Genomic DNA, 8,952 nt, shown 5'->3' on the forward strand with positions numbered 1-8,952 from the left:
GGGGCCCTTCCCCGCTCCGGCAGGGTGCCGGAACAGACTCTGTCCCCGAGCTCTTGGCCTCGCGATGGCGGCGGCTCTGGAAGGTTTCTGTGGTTTTCGTCGAACGCATCAGGGTTTTCGATCCAGGGGCTTTAAATAGGCGAAGAGGCGGCGCAGGAGGGTCGAAGGGGCGACGACACCATAGGGCGGCGCGGCCAGGGCCTGGGCCGCGCCGGCCTATGGTCTGGGGGCCCAGTGCCCCCCCTCTGGTCCTTCCCGGGTGTTCTGGATGCTTCCGGTGAAAATAGGAACTTGGGCGTTGATTTCGTCCGATTCCGAGAATATTTCGTTACTAGGATTTCTAAAACCAAAAACAGCAGAAACAGAACTGGCACTTCGGCATCTTGTTAATAGGTTAGTTCCAGAAAATGCACGAATATGACATAAAGTGTGCATAAAACATGTAGATAACATCAATAATGTGGCATGGAACATAAGAAATTATCGATACGTCGGAGACGTATCAATGTGCCACTGACGCGAAGTGCAATTTGATGCCTACCTCTGCACAGTACGCCTTGAATTCCTTGGATGTGAAATTACTTCCATTGTCCGTGACGATGCTGTTAGGTACGCCAAACCGAAAAACAATACCCTTCACGAATTTTATTGCTGAGGCTGCATCTGGTGAATTTATCGGCTTTGCTTCTATCTACTTGGTGAATTTGTCGACAGCGACGAGCATGTATTCGTATCCCCCTGGCGAAGCTTTGTGTAACTTTCCCACCATATCAAGGCCCCATTGAGCAAAAGGCCAAGATAAGGGTATTGGCATGAGTTCTGCTGCCGGAGAGTGGGGTTTTGCGGCAAATCTTTGACACGCGTCACAGTTCGCACTATCTCCTTCGCGTCCTCGATTGCTGTCAACCAGTAAAAGCCAGCTCGAAAAACTTTAGCTGCAATAGCTCGGCTGCTCGCGTGATGACCACATACTCCTTCGTGCACGTCCTTTAGGATTATCCTTCCTTCTTCGGGTGTGACGCACCTTTGTAACACACCCGAAATACTTCGTTTGTACAACTCCCCTTTGATCACCGTGAAAGCTTTGGATCGTCTAATAACTCGCCTTGCTTCAACTGGATCGTCGGGTATTGTTTTTCTTAGGATGTATGATATGTACGCCTGCATCCATGGGATTTGCACCATCAGTACTAGATCCTGTTCCTCTTCTTCTTCTTCTTCTTCCAATGCTTCTTTCGCAGCCCCCGAGGGTTTCTCGTTCTTCTCCTTCTTTGTTGATTTCTTCGGCTTTGTGGATCTCTCTGTTATCTCCTCCCAGAACACGCCTGGCGGGATTGCGAGGCACTGTGACCCGATGTTTGCAAGAACGTCGGCTTCATCATTACTCAATCTGCTGATGTGGTTTACTTCGCATCCATCAAACAGCTTCTCCAGCTCGTTATACATTTCCTTGTACGCTACCATGCTATCATTGACTGCATCACATTGGTTCATGACTTGCTGAGCCACCAATTGTGAGTCACCAAATATTTTTAATCGAGTTGCGCCGCAGGCTTTCGCCATCTTCATCCCGTGTATAAGAGCTTCATATTCTGCCTCATTATTAGATGCGTTTGGGAACGTCATCCGCAAGACATATTTCAATTTGTCGCCTTCAGGTGATATGAGTATCACCCCTGCTCCAGCTCCTTCTAACCTTTTGGACCCGTCGAAGTTCATAGTCCAGGTTCTCGATAAATCTGGAGCTCCTGTGTTTTGCAACTCTATCCACTCTGCGATGAAGTCTGGTAAAATTTGCGACTTTATTGCCTTTCTTTTTTGGGATTTCTATTTTCGTGCCCTCAGGTCCTTAGTTGTACTCAGTTTTCCCCAGCTCCTTAGTTTTTCCTCAGTTTTCCCCAAGCCCTTGTCTGAACCGCAGAAGGAGCTCGGACGGAAGGAATCCGTTAAGTTGACCGTTCCGTGCTGACGAGTGGGGTCGTGTCGTTTGTGGGGTCGCGTCGTGTGGGACCGCGTCGTGTGGGGCTGGTAGGAAGGGACCGCGTGGGACAGGACGAGGCCGTGTTTGTGTGGCCGTAGCGTGTGGGGCCGTAGCGTGTGGGTCCGGGACGGGGGCACGAGTGGTTTCTGTCTCTTTCGCCCAGATTAGCAGTTTTCAATGTACCTTTTTCCTCTCTATCGCTCGATCTCATTCATATTTGATAGCCCAAATTGGTAGCAAATCTAGAGCAGCTTCTCCTTCTGTTTTTTAACGCCATTCATTTCTTTATGCCTTCGTTTTTACCCAATCAGGTAGGAAATCTAGGGCACAAATCCAGAGAAAAAATATAGGATAAGCTGCATACAGCAACCAACATAGCATAGATATATTCAGGACAGATCCAAAAGTAGTACCGATAGATCCAACATAAGCTACATTTTACATGAAATTAAGCTGCTCTACAGATAGAGCAGTCACATACAGAGAGTGCAGTAGGCACGTTCAACGCCTCCAGGTAGCGCGTGTGACTCGCTTGGAGGTTGCGCAGGTGAATCCCAAGTGCTTTGTGTTTGGCCATGTACGCATGCACGTTCACGGTCCTTCCAACTCTAGCGCCACATCTGCCAATGGATTCAGCATGGTTCACCAGGGAGTTGAAGTCGGTGGCGCGGAGCTTCTGTTGCGTAAGGGGCACTTGTAAATGCCTCGAGCAAAAGGGCCATCGTAATGGCCGGACCGCAACCTCTGAGGACGTGACGAGTCTTGGTGTGGAAGGACTCGTCGTCATTGTCGACGCCGCTGCTCTGCACCCGTCACGTAGCACCAAAGATCGTGCAAAAACACGGAGTCAATTGCAACGATGATGGAACAGAGAGTGAACAAAAAATCATGCATGATAATATGGGCTCGAAAAAAGAGGTAGCCTCGGTTACATTGGACACACTTATATCCAGGATTTGAGTCAGCAAACCAAAGATCATGCACAACTAATTTGTACACAACAATTGTTTTATGACATAACCCTGAATCAATTTATGCCAAAATATTCATCATCTTCGTCACAAATCTTAAAAAAAAGCAAATCACAAACACTAATAACGCAAGATCTAACACAAAAGGATCGAACTAGGAACAGACGAACAAGTAATAACGCAAGATCTAACAAAAAGGATTGAACTAGGAATGCACGAACCGTAATAACGGTAGATCTAACACAAAATGATTGAAATGAGATAAGAACAAGGGAACAAAGGGTTACCTCCGGCTCGTTGTCGACGATGGTGGTGTCGTAGGGGTTCTCCGGCGCGTCGTATCGCACCGGTTCGTACGGGTCCCAATCGACGGGGCACTGGACGGGGCGGCGGCCGATGCGCCGGCTGCTACGATGGAAGCAGCGACAGGGGCCTGGACGGGGCGGCGGCTGATGTGCCGACAATGGGCATCTCATTCTTCTCCATCGCCGGCGGTTTTCTTCGGGTTTTTCTTCGGTTGTGGAGAAGATGATGGGACAGAGAGGCGGTTGCAGTGAGCCAGTGAGAACGTGCGTCGAGGGAGAGAAAGAGGGGCTCTATAAAGACGAAGGTGGCGTGTACCGCAACACGCGTCCGCTATGCACGGCAACACGCGTCCGCTATGCACGGCTGCAGCGTGCACCGCTACCCGAGTCTAACCCCGGGACGTTTGGTGTACTCGGTTATAACCTCGGGCCTTATACGTAAATTTTATCTCACTCGCTTTTCCCCTCGAGGACTTAGACCGGCAAGTGCAATATACTCAGTTTTACCCTCAGGTAGCTGGTCAACAGAGAGTCAACAAATGAGATTAACATAGCTAATTGAGTCATTTCATGCGCAAAAAAATCCAAAAAAATAAAAACATAGTGGCAACTACTCATGGAGTCTTCGTACGCAACCTGCCACCTAGAAAACCTTAACAAACATATATAAATCAAGTTTTACCACAAATTGCCACTTCTCGAATCACTAGTGTAGCTATGAAGATGCATGGTTTTCCACCCAAACCCCTTTGCAAAACATCTTTCCCAAAACATAGTTTGTCTAAATGATGCCATAATTGTCACACTCATGTATATTTGAATTGCAAATAATTTGATGTAGCCTAATATGAATTATATTGTACAAAACACACATTTTTCATTTTGTAATTCTTTTTGTTTGAATCCCTTAGTCTATTTACTATTTATGTGCCCTTGGATTCTTAGTACTACTCAGTTTTGCCCTCAAGTACTGTCACAAATGCTCTGAGAAGCCCAAACTTATCCTGATTGGTTGAGCCGTTGTCACACGGATCGACTCCACGAACCGTTGATCCAGCGATCTAACGGGCGTATACCCTATCCGTCTCTTCGTGGCAACCTCTCTCTCTCTCTCTCTCTCTCTCTCTTCGTGGCCACCCATCTCTCTCTCTCTGTCGGTGGAGAATGCAATGACGAGTTTGCCACTTAATATAGTTTGGGATATAGTATTGGTATAAACATGAGGCATACATATTTGCGGATTTCGGTGATTGCATTATTTGTCACCCCTCTAACAATTATCAACTATCTTGAGCTGTCCTTTTCTTTTAGGGAATATAGTTTGGGATATAGTATTGGTATTTTGAAAAGGCCTAAAAGTGGTATAATTTTGTTATAAACATGAGGCATACATTTTTGCGGATTTCGGCGATTGCATTATTTGTCACCCCTCTAACAATTATCAACTATCTTTAGCTGTCCTTTTCTTTTAGGGAATATAGTTTGGGATATGGTATTGGTATTTTGGAAAGGCCTAAAAGTGGTATAATTTTGGTATAAACATGAGGCATACATATTTGCGGATTTCGGGATTGCATTATTTGTCACCCCTCTAACAATTATCAACTATCTTGAGCTGTCCTTTTCTTTTAGGGAATATAGTTTGGGTTATAGTATTGGTATTTTGAAACGGCCTAAAAGTGGTATAATTTTGTTATAAACATGAGGCATACATTTTTGCGAATTTCGGCGATTGCATTATTTGTCACCCCTCTAACAATTATCAACTATCTTTAGCTGTCCTTTTAGCGCCTGGTGAGCAATGATAAGAATCCGATCGTAATTATACAACAAAAAAAACAACCAGCCATCAGATTAGCTTGCTTCTTCAACTCGATCAGCTGCCTTAATCGCTTGTTCATTTTCTTGATTCTCCCTTCACTTCCACCAGTTCTGCATTGGGAGCATTAGGCATAATCGGAAGGTCCCTAATCGGAACGGCTCCTCTCTCCGCCGCATTCTCTACTGACAAGTCCCCCTCCCAAATTGCGCCCCCCAATAGCGCCAATTGATTCCTGCAACTGAAGCCTCTGAACGTACACATCGATCCACTCGAAATGCCTGCATTTCTTCAAGATCTGAAAACAACAACGTGAACCCTAAATCCCAAATTCGAGGGAATAACAAGAAAATCGAGAGAAAACAGAGAAATTGGAGCGAGATCTAACCTTATCCCCCTCTCTATATGGCAAGCTCTCGCATGCAACGAACTCACGTCCACGGTTGCCGTTCTCGTCCGTCTTACAGATCGACCGCTGCAGGCTCTGGCGTGGGCAGTCAGGGCATCTTGTCAAAGGCACGGGTCCATACTGCGGCCATGAAGAACGGGAGGTCGAAGAGAAACTAGACATCACCCGCCTACCGGAGAAGGGCTGCCGCTGGCGGAGAAGAAGAACAATGGGGCGCGGAGAAAGAAAGGCGAAGCAATGGCACGGGCACGGGCGCGGGGCTGGCTCGGGCTCCCATTTTGCAACGGTCACCTGGGTAAGCTGTGGGTCCGGCGCACTTAACGTGGACAAGTTGTGGGTCCCACGATGATCTGGATAAGTGAAGACGTGTCCACTGCGGGGCACCAACAGCGGCCCCACTTGCCAGCACCAACCAACGTCAACTAACGGGATTCCTTCCGTCCGACCTCCTTCTGCGGGTTTCAGACAAGGTTTTGGGGAAAACTGAGGAAAAACTAAGGGGCTGGGGAAAACTGAGCACAACTAAGGAACCGAGGGCACGAAAATAGAAATCCCTTCTTTTTTCATACGTGATGTCCCGAGGAGAAAGTTCTATTCCCCAAAGGGAGACACGGCCTGTAGCTTCTGGATTGTTGAGTATATTGGATAAAGGTGCCTCATTGACCACTATTATCGGATGCGCCGAGAAATAGTGCCGCAATTTTCTTGCGGTTGTAAACACTCCGTATGCTAGCTTCTGGTACTGCGGGTACCGCTGTTTTGAAGGCGATAAAACTTCGCAGATGAAGTATACCGGTCTTTGCACTCCATGGAGTTTTCCTTCTTCTTCTCTTTCGACAACTAGTGCCGTGCTAACCACCTGAGGTGTAGCCGCAATGTATAACAGGAGTGGTTCCTTCTCTTTTGGCGCCACTAAGATTGGTGGTGTCGAAATTTTTCGTTTGAGATCCTCGAAGGCCCTATCTGCTTCTTCGTTCCACTGGAACTTCTCTCTTTGTTTGATTAAAGCGTAGAACGGTAGCGCATTTTCTCCCAGCCTGGTGATGAATCTGCTTAAAGCTGCGACTCGCCCAGTTAGCTGTTGTATTTCTTTCAACTTTGTTGGCTTCCTCATTGTTACGATAGCTTGGATTTTTTCGGGATTAGCTTCGATCCCTCTTGCTGATACTAGGAACCCGAGAAGTTCTCCTGCAGGGACACCGAAAGAACAATTCGTCGGATTCAACTTGAGACAAAATTTGTCGAGGTTGTCGAAGGTTTCCTTCAAGTCCTCGATTAATGTTGCCCCCTTTTTTGATGTGATGACGACGTCGTCGATGTACACTTGTACATTTTTCCCAATCTGTGTTGCTAAGCACTTCTGCATCATCCGTTGATATGTTGCTCCCGCGTATTTCAACCCGAAAGGCATTGTCCTGTAACAAAATACGCCATACGGTGTAATGAACGCTGTCTTGGTTTCGTCATCTTCTTTTAATCTGATCTGGTTGTAACCAGAATATGCGTCCAAAAAGGAAAGACGTTCACATCCTGCCGTGGAGTCGATAATTTGATCGATCCTTGGGAGGGGAAAGTGATCCTTTGGACAATGTTTATTGAGGCACGTAAAGTCGACACACATGCGAAGGACTTTCGTATGTTTCTTCGGCACCATCACTGGGTTAGCTACCCAGGTGGCCTCTGTAGATATCTCTTTAATGAAACCAGCTTCTCTGAGTCGATCAATTTCTGACAGCATGGCTTTGCGGTTTGGTTCCGAAAAACGCCGCAAAGGTTGTTTGATTGGTCGCGCTATTGGATCCAAGTTTAGGTGGTGCTCGGCAAGTTCCCTGGGTACTCCTGGCATGTCAGCTGGACACCATGCGAAGATTTTCCAGTGCTCACGGAGGAACTCGACGAGCGCGCTTTCCTATGCGAGGTCCATGTTTGTTGCGATGGACGTCGTTTTCTTCGGATCTGTCGGGTGGATCTGCACTTCCTTAGAATCTTTTGCGGTATTAAAAGTTGACTCCTTGTTGGGTCTCCCTACATCTGGAAGCACATCATAATTAGTCATGAGCCTTGACGCTGCATACTCCGCTTGCATCCCGAAAGTTTCTGATATTCGATGAAAATCCTTGTCACATTTATCGGCTAACGCGAAGCTTCCTTTGACTGTGATTGGCCCCTTGGGCCCAGGCAACCTCCAAAGCAGGTATGTGTAGTGTGGCACCGCCATAAACCTGGCATACGCTGGGCGTCCCAACAAAGCGTGGTACTGCGACGGGAAATCGACAACTTCGAATTCCAACCTTTCTATCATGTAATTTTCTCGGGTCCCAAACTGAACGTCGAGATTGATCCTCCCCAATGGGTAACTTGGCTTCTCTGGTGTGATGCCGTGGAAACGTGTGTCGGTTGGTTTCAAGTTTGCTAAGGAGATGTTCATCTTCCTTAGCGTATCTGCGTACATGAGGTTTAGGCTGCTGCCTCCATCTATAAATACTCGAGATACGTCGAATCCTGCAATTACTGCTGGTAAGATAAGTGCTGATTGCCCTGGTCGAGGAACTTGCTGCGGGTGATCCGCTATTGTGAAGCCAATGTCTTGCCCTGACCAATTTAGGTACTCAACCGTTGGTGGAGGCATCTTTTCTTCCATAAACACTTGCCGCGAGATTACCTTCTGAGCCCTATTAGATGGCCTAGCTTTTTGAATCATCGAGACCGCACCATTATTGTTCGGATCAACATATGGAGGTGGTTGTGGTGCTGCCGCTATTCTGAGCTGATGTCGATTTTCGTCCGTGATCGCGGGAGGGGGTGGCAAGTGGATTTCGCTCCTGGGCCCTTGGGGGTTTCTATTTGCTGCGTGAGCATTAGCCATCCCTGCGACCCGCAGCATTGCTTGGAAATTGCGGCAGTCTTTCTGCAGATGTCCTGATTGCCTTTTCCCATTGCTGTCGAGATAAAAATGCATCTGGCATGGCCCATTCATCATATCTTCGGGAGTTACGAAAGATCTCTGGAACCTTGATCCGCACTTTTGCCTGTTATCTCTATTGTCGCCTTGCTGAGCATTACTTCTTTGGTAATCATCTCTATTGTTTCCTCCATTGTTTCCTCGAAAACCAGCCGATATTTGGCCGGGTGCGTCGTAACTTGAGAATTGTCGAGGAAATCGACGTCTATTTTGAAAATTTCGACTGCGGTCCTCCTCTGGGGACCTATGTCGTTTGTTATGTACTGCATCTTCACCATCTGCCCATCTGTTTGCTATTTCCATTAATGCTGATACTGTCCTTGGGTTTGTCCTTCCCAAGTCCTCCACGAAATCTCCTCGTCGAACTCCTGCTACAAACGCATCTATCGCTCTCTCGTCGGATATATTTTCTGCCGAGTTTTTGATGATGTTCCACCTTTGGATGTATTTTCTCATTGATTCATCATGCTTTTGTCGACATGACCTCAGCTCCTCTAGTGTCGCA

The sequence above is a fragment of the Lolium perenne genome, chromosome 1, assembly GCF_019359855.2.
Source record: "Lolium perenne isolate Kyuss_39 chromosome 1, Kyuss_2.0, whole genome shotgun sequence".
Classification (NCBI taxonomy): Eukaryota; Viridiplantae; Streptophyta; class Magnoliopsida; order Poales; family Poaceae; genus Lolium; species Lolium perenne.